Below are 13,564 nucleotides of genomic sequence, written 5' to 3'. Positions count from 1 at the left end.
TGCAACTGCTGTCCTCCACAACAGTGGCCTCCCTGTCAGCAGCTACTAATGTCATTCACCAACACAGCAGTGGCAGACACTGCCCAAATCCATAAGCTCCATAGCGCATGTGGTAACTGTGTAGCATTATAGTGTATACAGCTAGATAGGTAGTAGTTCTATTACCAGCAATGGCAACTGTGTGTGTGTGTGTGTCTGTGTGTGTGTTTAAATATATCCCCTTGCAGCTGTGTGTAATTCCTGCCTATGTATGTGCAATGCCAATACATTTTAAAGCTTGTGCCTACCTTTAAGTGTGAGTGTTTTAATGGCCTGTTCCACCCTATAACCCCCCCCCCCTATTGGCAACCTATTCGGGCCCTTAGAAGCACACCCATTCAGCCACTACTGATGTCCTCCATCTTAGAAGCACAGGAAGACACCTTCTATGTATGTAGTACTATAGTGTATATAACTAGATAGGGGTTCTATTCCCAAAACAGGGAACTTTGTGAGTGTATGTGTGTGTGGATACATATCCCCTTACAGTGGTGTGGGTGTGTTAGTTCCACCATCTTACAGCTCAATCCCTTAGAGCAAGAAATCTGGATAAAGCCATACAGAAATGTGGGAGAAAGGCCAAAGAATAGGGGCAATTTTTAAATACTAATCTTACAAACATTGAAAGTTGATAGCATAACATGTTGTGCATTACTGCATTAGTATAAATTACCTGAAGGGTATGAAGTCCACCCAATTACCTGAAAACCACAAAGTTATGTAAAACGGACCAGAAATATGTGTCAAACATCAGAACATTCTGCAGAAATCTGTACAGGTGAGAGGTATGGCTACCACCTGTCCCTCCCTGCATGTTGTAGTCCTTGTTTAGCCAGGTGTGACCTCTGAAAACAACTCAAACAATACAGAGATCCCAAGAGTGTAAGACAAGAAACATTTCCTAAAGTTGTGTAATAGTTGCATAAAGCAGTTATTGTACATCAGAAACATCTTAAAGTTATAACAAATAGCATAAGCTATGGAAATGTGATAAAAATAAGCTGTCATATTGGAAGACCAAGAGAAGTCCAGATGCGGTACTACTTGCTAACAGTGACTGGTGTCTGCTGGGCCTGTAGTACTGGGTCTGTGTCCCTCACAGGACCCCACAGGACCACTTGCCCATGGCCTGACACATTGTGGTGTGGACAGCACCCTCCCTTCAGTAGTGTTGGTGGTACTGCCACTACGGTATTGTGACTGTGCATGGCCACGTGGGCTCTCAGCTGATGTTGTTGCTGAACTACGTCCACATGTCTGAAACCCTACTCCCACCACATTTTCAAGCACATACATTGCATGGTTAAGGACTGACAACGTCTCACCCTACCGTCTATCCACTACATCAGTGTGAAATGATGTAAGTCATTACCAATGCCGTGGATGGAGTCATGCATGTCAGACAGTGTGGCATCGATGACCTGTGAGCATTCATCTGGTTTACAGTTCACAAAGTGCCTGTGCCTCCATGAAGGACCGAAAAGTGTGGCAGGTCACACATGCTATGACACCTCTGACAGCTGTTGGATGTGCAGCAGTCTTCCTTTGAGCACTCCTGTCAATCTGCCTGTGTGGACCTTGCCAGGTCTCTGGCTATGGCTTGTGTCTACAGTCACAGATACCATAGTTGCCACACTCTCCTGTTCGATGCCACCACCCTCTGACTGTCCAATATCTGTGGCTGCTGAGGACTGGGTATGTGTGGGCATACTGACTGTGTGCAAGGACATTGGGGGAGGAAGTGGGATGTCAACCAATGGGACAGATTCAGCCCCCAACAGCCAAACCTGTGCCTCACTATAGCTACCATCATCATCAGAGTCTGATGAGACACTGACATCAGGTTGTGAGAGGGACACACTCCAAACCCCATGGTCACTTGTGAGGGGAAGACAACATGACTACATTAATTCCTGCACTATAATGTCAGCTGATCCACATACACACACACTCACATACAGGTGAGGTGCCACACATGCATTAGACAGGCCACACTTTATGACTGATGCCATGCACAACACGCAAGCAGACCACAACAGAAACAGATAAAACAGGCCCTTAACAACATGCAGTTCAGCAAAGTTCAGTTAATGTTGCTAGTACTATACACCTGTGAGATAAGTGACATGTCAGTATATGTGATGGACCTTCAGCTACAGTACAGTGCACACATTTCCACAATAGTAATGCACCCCTTTAGAGCAGACTGCCTACACCTTCACAAAAATGCATGCTAATATGTTAGAGCTGCAGCAAATATGCTACTGTGATTACCAGTGTAATGCACTTCAGTGCACCCCTCCACAAATGAACATGCACGTATTGCAATATGGCAAACTGGCAGCCCTTAGCATGCCTAGGATATAGATGAGCCATAACAAAACAGTTCCACACTCACCGGCAACAAGATGATGGACCCTGGCCACACCAGAGGTACCTATGGATTTGTGGGGGATTTGTGGGGGAGAGGTATTGTCAGCAGACACAAATGTGGCATGGGTACAAGATAATATCTGCATATATCAACATGTGCAGTACAAACTGTGATACTACCCACATTGCTGACATTCACAATATGTGTGCACAAGTGTGCATTACAAACCCCCCCCACACAAATGCAGACTGACCTGACATATGTGTACAGGTATGCAGAGGCTGCCACTATGAATGCTACAGTATTACCATGATGACAACTTGAGGATTACCTGGATGGTTCTCGGCTGTGGAAGCTGGGCTACCCACCTCCATGACATATAGTATAATAGATTCTTGTGAGCTGGTGGATGAACCCAGGTTTGCCAGGAAATCTTCTGTGGCTGAGAGTGGTTGTTGTGTAGCAGGCCTTCCACCAGTGCCAGCACGGTTCCTGGCCACAACTGCGGCCCTTTGCCATGCATGATGTAGCATATCAGTGACCTGGTGTCGGGCCAGCTCATAGCTCCTGTAGCTCCTGTAGTGCCGGCCAATATGATTAACCAATGCCATGAGGTCTGCCCACAGTGCAGCATGTTCTTGCTGGTTATGGTGACTCCTTGACAACAGGACCTGGTGATGGAGTCTCAAGGCATCAATTATGGCCTCAGTCTCTGCTTCTGAGAAAGGTGGATTCCTATGGTGGTACATCCCTCCTGAAAGGCATGAAGAGGGGAACACATCACAGGACCACATACATTGCTCACCATTATGTACACACCCTGCACATCCACATTTGCCAGCACTATCCACTAACTAACTCCCACATCATACCCCACCATCTATCAACACAGTGTGTATGTGGCTATCATGCATTGACCTCCTGTGCTTGATATTTCCTGCTACTTGCTGCATGTCCTATAAGGTGTTCAAATGCATTTTCCTATTGCACTTATTACTGCTTGTTCATAGCCTGTCTACATTTTATGCAGTGGTGTCAGCCTCCTACTGTTGCAGTAGGCACCTGGGCTGTAGGCCCAATCCTTAGGTCATTCTGGCCTTCCTCTATCAGATGCTGGAATATATGGCTGGACAATGTCCTACAGTTTCACCTGCCAGTTCAGTTGATATAGGCATCGTGGCACAGTGTAGCACCTTCCTCATGTACATGGATGGACAAACATCTACAAACATCACCAAGGAACACACTCTGTGAGAGATGCAATGACATTAGGAACCCTCAGTCCATGCTCTCTCCCTGTCAAGCCTGCATATCTGTCCCCAAACAGGTTGTCGATCAGTACACCTCACACACCACCCACACCTACACAACACACACACATATGCAGAGATCCTCAACATCCACATCCACAAACAAAGAAGACCTCTGAGGCAAAGCCACATGTGAACTCCACAGCCCGACACAGCACATACCACACATAGCCAGACACCTGTGTCCCTCAACCATGAAGACATCACCACATATCAAATATATTACACATAGGAGACTCCATTGTGCGACACACTGATATGCCTCTCACAAGGCTATATACGTGGATGGTCGCAGTTACTTTTGTGTCAGGTGACAGAATCTGCTATATCACATAAGCACTGCTGTCTCTCACCAACAGGTACTGTCATGAGTCTGTCACAAGCCATGTTGATGTGCCTGACCTGAGATGTACCTCCCTACACTATATGCAGTGAGATATGAGTGAGCACACTGATTATGTGTCCCAGGCAGGTATGTCTCTAGCCTTATGCAGCATTCTGCTGTCACCCAGACTGATCCCACAATGCAATCAGGAAATGATTGACCATAACATGTAGCCTGTTATCTTGTGATCCTGCAGGGTGTTCTATTATCTGAGAGCCTGAGATGATATGGTCAACAGACCATGATGCTTTGCCAGAGACGGCCTCCATCTGTCTCACATGGTCTTCAAGCATCTGACAATGGGTCTCACCACCCCCATAGTGCCTTCAATAGTAAAAGTGGTAAGGTTATCACTACCAACATACAATTGTCAGCGCAGCACACATTGAAGGACATGCTGCTAAATGCTAGGAGTCTACACATGACTCTGCCTTGAGTGCAAGCATTTTTAACCCTGGGAAATGCTGACATTTGTGCAGTCACAAACACATGTTTCAAAGCTGCAGAAAGCACCCCAACCTTACCTGGTCAACCATCATATGAAACAGTCAGACTCCAAAGTGTGGAAGATAATGCCATAGGAAATGGGGTTTCACTATATATGAGACACATACACACCCCCACACTGTACAGGCAGTAAGATGCACATGGGACACTGCAAGGGCACGTCACCATTGCCAACACACCTATTCAAATCATAGCTAGCTACCAGCCACCACATGTGACCAGGATGCCTGTTCTGCCTATATGGACTTCTTCAACTGTATTAGGATTTGTGTCTGTATCCTGATCCTGGGTTACTTGAATGACCCAAACATACATTGGAAGATGTACCCATGCCAGCACACAAATGGCCAGAGAACCATCAACACTGGAATTACAAAGATCTCAATGCAGTTAGGGGCTACCCCCACATGAGGTGAAGGTGTGTTGGAGCTGATATTACACAAAACGGGTTACCACTGCAGAATCCTTACAGTGTCATCCTCTGTGGCAAATCATGTGGTCATGTTTGCAGTCACCATCTCCCACAGTACCCATCTAGCTAGGGTCAGACATACATACACCTCAAACATGGAATACAGCCTCCTGTGGGGTGGTAAGCACAGATTCACAGCCCCCACCCCTCTGTAGGAACTGGCACCAATATCCACACGTGATATATGTGCATTTGTATAGATGCATGGAGTAAGGTATACCCAACAGGACTACATCATCCTCTGCAAGGATACGTACACTTGTCTGGTGGACATCTGCAAGAAACAGTGTCTATAACAGGGGTGACACAAGCTGTCCGAGAAAAGGTACGAGCAGGTGCCCATTTTGGAGCAATGTCTCCTTAGCGTGAACAAGTGAATGGGATCACTCCTAAAAACCTGCACAGCAAACACAGAGCCCACATTGTCAACATCCACTAAAGAAAACCATCTACCCTTCTGCACATGTCTTCAACATCAGAGGAAAAATTTGAATCTGCTCACTTGTGTTGAACAGGGACACCAGGTATACCAGTGCTATAGGTCTAGCATACTTGATGCCTGACAGAATCAGTGTAGACTTCACCCCCTGTCCCCCTCATCGGTACATCAGGATGTCCCCAGTACCTGCCCCCTTCTCCTATATGTAGGGAGCAGATCAACACTGCCATGTGAAAGTCATGGAATACAGCCACCACTGGAGTCTATCACATCACAGGATGCATCCTACATGACCCCAAGCATGATCTTGCAACACCATAAGGAGCTAAATTTAAAGGAGGCCTGACTACTGCCTTTGTCCCAGCCATGTAAAGGACAACCACTGTCATCCATTTACACTAATGTGTGGTGTCCACCAGTCTGTCACATTATAGACCCATCATCCTAACTAGACTGATCTGCAAAGCCAGAGCACAGTTTATAGTGAACCTCATTACCAAGGACATTGGTGACCTCCACACACTCCATCACGCACAGTTAGGCTTTGTCAAGGAAGGCATCATGTCTGTTACACTCAGCTGACCACATTGACACAGTCACCAAAGCTGTGGATGGGGGGTGACAGTGCACACTGCCTATCTTGACCTGGGCAAAGACTTTGACAGTATAACCCACTTGGCCATAATAGATATACACTCCCAAGTATGCATCACACCATATGTTACCAGAGGGGTAGCACACTGGCATGCTGACACAACCCACCTAATCCACATAGGGAAATTCACCTCAAGCAGTTGACCCATAACTAGTGGCATAACCTGTTGTTCTGTGTTTGGGCCTCTGTTATATGTAATGTACAATTCTGAGGTGCAGGGCACAGCCATTGGGCTATGGCTGACCATCATGTTTGCAGATGACTGCATGATGTGTGCTGCCACCGGATTCCCTAGTGATGCGGACATCTGCCTAGGAAGGTCTCACACAGACACAAGACTGGTGCCAGAAACATGGCCTCAGGCTGCATACCAGGAAATGCAGTGACGACCCCTTTGGGGAGAACGATCTCCCCACATATTAGCACAGTACTTAACAGCATCCTTGGCATGCAATCAGTAGTGAGAGATCTGTGCACACAGGTTGAAGGTAACATAACATTTCACCACCATGTTGCTTCCGTTGTAAGGTCAACCATCTACATCGCCCACCTCATGAACAAGAGCATGTCATCCATGGACACGAGTCATAACATCCCTATATTCCCCCCAATAAGTCCCATTACTGAGTATAATGCACCGTTTGTCATTCACCTCACACAGCACATGGAGCAGCTGGGGACATCCCAGAGGTTCCCCACCAGGGAATACCAGCACCTCAAACATCTACCATACACAGATAAGCTATAAGACCAACCCTCTACCCAGTTTCATGCATACTTCTCAGAGGTGACCTCTGTCTGGCATACAAGGCAATCATGGACTCCACATTGTTGGGACTGCTGCACAATGACACTGAAGCGCCCCTCTATTAACCCATACACATGCCCTCAACCTGGTGTGTGACATCAACTGGGCTTGTTGGTGGCTCAGATGTGTGTCCCCCACACTCACCTTGCTGTGGAATGGATACCCTGTCCACATCAGGCAGGGGAGCTATTTACACCTTTGCAAGTGGAACCTGAATAACTGGATGGTTAACAGCATATACACCCTTGGGATAGCACCTGCGTCCCTACTGGACTGGGGCATCAGGTGCTGCCTTGTATACACATGGGCTAACATGCGGGGTAGGCTTATGGGGCCTCAGGGCCCATAGCCTAGTAACCTCATATGATCCTAGGTATACCAGTTATGACCTGTGTGCTGTGGTAGACTGTGTTGTTGTGTGTCCACATCCATCACTGCCATCTACTGTGGTGTGCCCCCTATGGGCAGCATTACAGTACCTTGTCATACAGCCACCATCCCACAAATGTGTGAGTGGTACTACAAGTGTATGTGGAGATTCCAGCAACATCTGTGCTACGCAATAATTGAGAGCAGTGTAAATGTGGTGTAGGGATTCCTCCTCATAGGTGTCCGACATGTGCAATACACAGATGTTTGCAGAATGTGTACATGTGCCTGATATATGTAGGCCCCTGCCAGACAAATGTGGATATCTGGAAGCCAGTTGGACAATATGTAATGGTTGTCCTAAGACTGTGGGGAATGCGTCTGTGACATGGTAGACCCCCTCAGTACACAGTAATGTTTCATTAATATTTGGTACTGTGTTCATTCCCTTACATTGTATGCTCAATATGTACACACTGTTGTTGAAGCAGAGCCTTTGCCCCCCCCCACTACTACTGCCTATAACCTGATGTCCTGCTGCAGGTGGTCACCAGGTAGGTGTCAGATAATGACATACAGGTGTGGAGTTCACAGTGACCTAGCCAGAGCACGTCAGGAACAGTCATGGACACCTGGATGATGGTTGAACTATGCCTGTATGACATTCACAGACTTAGAAGGGCATGATGTGATATGCCACCTGTATCCACCAGTAGTTACTGTCACTATTGTACAACAGACAATCCAGAAGCATTCGTATGTAAGCTGACCATTGCTGGGGGGGGGGACTCAGGGGCCAGAACTGAGATCTATGTCACTGCAGACAGAGCCAAAACAGAAGACTATAGGTGCTTGACAACTGACTAACAGCAACATGTCATTCAAGATATGTTGTTGAGACCTACTGTTGGAATTCCTATTTCCCATGACTGCATCCCCCCATCTGCATTCCATTACATGGTGAATTCTGTGACATACCTGGTATAGTGCTGTATTCCTTTGTGAGCAGAAATTCAGTGCTAGTTTTCCTAGGAAAGCGCAGTCTGTCTTCATGAAGAAAGTCACTGATATGTTTACCATAGGCAGCAGCTTGCCTTTTGTAGGTAATGCTCATGAACAGGTGATTGCCTGTGCCCCAATCTGTGACTCACACTTGCTAATAGCATCCAGAATAGCTGGGTTGCATTTTCATTAGAACAAAATAAAGCTCACGGATGTCACTCGGAAAAGATTTAATTCACCACAAACAAAACTAAAAAGTTTTTGTACTCTGAAGATGCCCTTATGTTATGTAGGGTGAAAGCGCTAAGTACTACTATTACACGTGTATTAATTTATTTTATTTTTGTTTGTGGTGAATTAAATCTTTTCCGAGTGACATCCGTGAGCTTTATTTTGTTTTAATAGTTTGCTCAGTCACGTTGGTTTATGTACTTTCATTAGCCAATGGCATGGCAACACAATGCTATAATTAAGGCCTTCATGTAGGCCTTGGTCCTATTCCTGGCCTGTGAGGTGTGGGAGCTACAGCATTACAGACGGTAGGTAGAAATACTGTCCACTGTTTGGATTGATGTATGTCCACAGTTTTGCATGCTATGTTTGCCCATTGTTAACAGACTTTCTGATTCTGTGGCACTTTACTGTTTAACAATGTTTGTTGGAGTCAATAAGAAAACAGGCAGATGTGAGTGTCATACTTTATTTTTATCTGGCTGTACATGCTGTTGCAGTTGATGCTGGTCTATCAGCTGTGTATGTTTGTAGGAGACTGTGACACATGTCCCTGTCACCTGACCACCCCCCAACCCTTCAGGTATGTGTGTTGTGTGGATGGCCTGTTCTAGGTGTCTGGGAGGTGTGTTAGGTCTGTAACAGGTAGCTGAACATACTGTTGCATGTGTATTAGGCTGCAGCTGCTGCATTCTGGCCAGTAGTCATACTGGGGATTGTGAACACATTGGGGGACAGCAAGCTGTATATGTGAGTGAGGGAGCAGTGTCAGCTCTGTTGTCACAGCATTGCCAGGGTGAGAGTACCCCTAACAGTCAAGGTGAGGCATATGCCTCTGGTACATATGTTAAGTAATAGTGCCATCCAGGGAGTGGTAGGGGCATTTAGGACACATATTCATATTTGCAACATATGTCTCACCCTACAGGCCTTTGACGTATTACTGTTGGTGGCAGTGACTGCGGTAGCAGCTACCACGTCTGCTGGACATTACATGGCTCAGTTATTTCTGTGTTGCATTGACAAGCATGTAGTTGTCGTGCAACAAACTGGACTGTGGGCCAGGACTGTAGGTCTCCAGCTGTCACAAATGCTAGGAATGTCACAGACAGAACTACTGAGTCATTATTATGGCAGATGTAGTTCCAAGATATATGTGCATGCATACAGTGTGGTACACAGGATTGGCAGGAACACGTGTGTTCAGATGAGCATGACGTGTGACATTGACCTGTCTGTCCTGATTTTGCAAACTCAATTTGCACTGACTTGTCAGTAGTTCAGCACACAGAATAGTTTTTTGACAACTATGCCATAAGTAGGTGGCATAACTCTGGACATTCTGCAACAGTCTGTGCATTTGTCAGCTCTACCTGATATCATAGGCCTCATGTACATCCATCAACATATATTTGGCTGTGTACTGGTTCAGTGTCTGCATCACAGGCCCAAGTACGCTGTCATTTATCCCATTATTTGTAGAAGTAGTATGTCACTGGCAATCTGGATATCTTTGTAAAAACAGCTTTTTTTCAAATCTGATTGGCCTACTGGGCTAATGCACTATGTTGTAGTTGACAGGATGCTGGGTTCAATACTTGGCTGGGGTTTGTAGTTTTGCTGATGTGACATCAGGGTAATGCATGATATATTTATAGAAAAAGCAGCTGCTCTTTGGAGCTGAGTTGGCCTTGTGGGCTAATGCACTATACTGTTGTTGACATGGTTCTGGGTTTAATACTTAGGAGGGGTGTTTATTTTTTGCTGAGGTGACATCACTGTAATGCATGATATATTTATAGAACCACCAGTTATTCTGCAGAGCTGAGTTGGATTAGTGGGCAAATGCACTGTACTGTAGTTCAGACAGTCCTGCGTTTGAGACTTAGCAGTGGTGATTCCTTTGTTGATGTGCAAAACAGTGTCAAAATCAGATAAGGTGATTAAAGTAATTTTAAGCGGGTTTGCATGACTCACCATGATGCTAATCGGTGCTTAGTCCCACTTAAACTGGCTCTATTTAAAAAAAAAAAGACAATTAAAAGCTGTGATAGAAAAGTGGTGAAATGAGGGTAAGCAGGGGGAAAAACAATATGAAACACAGGTATGGCTGTGCAGGACGGGTGTAGGAAAGGACCATACCTCTCCATTTCTTGTACAGCAACAGCTGTGCATATTGTGGACAATTTGGAATTTGGAGTCGCACATCCCATAAAGAACAGGGAGAGGTGTGGGCAACATAATTTGGTTGATTAATTGCTGGGATAATTGACTGATTGATGGCAGTGTATGTGGGAAAGAAGTGGAGAGCTATGTATGGGGTGATTTTTTTTTTGGGACAGATGCCCTTTTTTTAAGTAGAGAGTGGAATGTTGGGGAAGGGTTTTAGGTATGTTTGGAGAGGTAAGTTGGGTAGGAGACATACTTGCAGACAGTCAAGTCAGACAAGACAGCAGACAGGGGCGGTGTATGACACATAAGGGGGGTAAACACCACGGATTTGGAGGGTGTTTGGGAATTGAAGGACCAAGTGCCCCCAGATGGCAACAGTGGGACTGAGCTCCCCACCATTGGGCAGTCACCACTGCTCCTTCAGAGTCCCAGAGGTGGCTATGCTGGAGGATGGGCGCCGGGGCCAGCCTGTCCCTTCAGGTGTGCCAGTCTGGGCTCAATCTGGCACAGTCAATCATCCAAATCACACTGGATAACCCTGTGCACCATGCCTGAAAACTGTTGCTGGGTGACCAGTCCCTATTCATGCCCACGCCTGGGGCACGGGTCCCTTCCTCTGAGCCGGTTCCACCTGTGGGTGCTGCAGGACCTGCAGCAGGGGCAGCTCCAGGTTGGGTCCCAGACGTGATTGGATGCACAGATAGATGTGGTGGGATAGGCGGATTCACTGGAACCAGCTTATCTAATCATGCTATGGTGTTGAGGTTTGCCAAAGTTTATTGGTTAGTCATGAACAGAACATTTCAACATTAGTTATAAAAGCATGCATGGGTGTTCCAAATAACCCAGAACAATAGAATTGCATAGCATACAGAACACAGGCATAAATGGAATAACAATCATTATTATAACAGCATGCCAATAGCAATTACAGCAAAAGGCCAATAACACTGATATTTCAACAAGGTATGTTAGTATGCAACCATTGTAATATATAACCAATAATACAACACAAGACCCAAAATTAAGTTTTGAGAACAACATATGTGTAAATGGACCATACCTGTAGTATAAGAATAATATGTTGTGATGCAGATAAGGTGTTGGGTGAGAGAAAGACATTCCATTACCAACTGTATAGGCTATATTTTTCACAACAGTACTGATCAATACTCTACAGGTCTGCCCTTACTTTATGTCTAGGAGTGCCCTGCAGCTTCTGTAGCACATGCATACCTCTCAAGCTATCGTCATGGGATGGCATGGGCTAAGCTGCAACACCTACAGGTACATAATTACAAGGGACTATTACATGTTGGGGAACATATATGACTACCAAGGTGTACTCTGCACTGATGTTGTGTGAGTGTGCTACTGGCATACTTCAACTGGGTTTATATCTGTGTCCAAGGTTTTTGGCAGCAGTGATCACTACCCATGACAGTGTGACACTTGAGAGACATGATTTGTGCACAGTACAGTTTACACTTATCATGCCATCATTGGCAGCCATGGGGTTACACTATCAGCAGACATTCACAGATGCACCAGGCATACAGCCATACCAAGAATATACCATTTAATTTGTCTTATTAACTTGGAATTATAGTGTACTTTATGTTGTTTTATTTAATGCAGTCTTACTACCTTACTGAGCTATGCTGTTTATGCACTAGTACATCTGGACACAGACATCAGTATACCCTTCATACAGCTACTACAGTCATTTATTTACTTGTAAGTTCTGTGTGGAGAATATCTGTTAACAACACATAACTGGTTCTATAAAAATCAGTAGTACTTGTCTGTTACTATAAATATATCTTAGCATATGTCCCTGGATTCAAACCCAAGTCTGTGTGTGGCAAAATGAGCAACATATACATTGTTCATCACACTGAGCTACTGGACCACTACTGTGTGTTGATTGAGTGATATGTACCTAAAGCTCACCTGGTGACAAAGTCTGACCTGGTAATATAGGTAGAGTGTCACACAAGACTGCAGTGACAGTTGAACATACATGCATGAGATTCATGCATGACAGAGATAGTAGGTGAACTGTGTATTAATACATAGAATGCAGGAGTACACAATTAACCCCTAGTGTTTGGGGAATATGTGTGATCTGTACAGACCATATTGGGGATCTGGGTTGCCTACCTGACCCATATACATTTGCAGATGGTAGATTTGCAGTCTACAGCTATTACAGTTTCATACTTGCCTGAATCAGCATACCTACATTCAGGGATGCATATAGCTGAAATGCAAAGGTTAACACAAGACAGTCCTGGGAGAAACACACTATTATACCTTAGACAGTACTACTGTAGGTTCAGATCCTATTGCAGAACAAATATATTGCATTATATCTTGTAGTACAGCTCCACATCAACATTTTAGCATAACAGTCAGTTATTGGCCAACCTTTGTTCACTTCATGGTGTTATACACAAATTTAGTTCACAGCACCTGTAATATTCAATTTGTTGAACAACAGCCCAGAATGCACACAACAATTGGCAGAACACAGATTTATTCAGGGTGACATGACACGGTGATTGGTATACAGCTGACAATCTTTACTGTTGTACACTTTAAATAATGCAGGCATTGGAAGGCATCTGTTATTACACAATCTATGCAGTACTGGCTTTATTTATTCACAATTGTAACTGCAGTTGTACTGTATTTCCTGTAGATTAGGAATGCAGTTAATTTATTCCTTTCACATTTTCAATGCTGGTGTACTTTATTACCAAAACATGTATTATTAATACAGTATACACGTTATTCCC

This window comes from Protopterus annectens, chromosome 3.part1 (genome assembly GCF_019279795.1).
Source record: "Protopterus annectens isolate FY-2018-M chromosome 3.part1, PAN1.0, whole genome shotgun sequence".
NCBI classification, from domain to species: Eukaryota; Metazoa; Chordata; order Ceratodontiformes; family Protopteridae; genus Protopterus; species Protopterus annectens.
The sequence above is the reverse complement of the archived record's forward strand: the minus strand, read 5'-3'. Positions refer to the sequence as shown.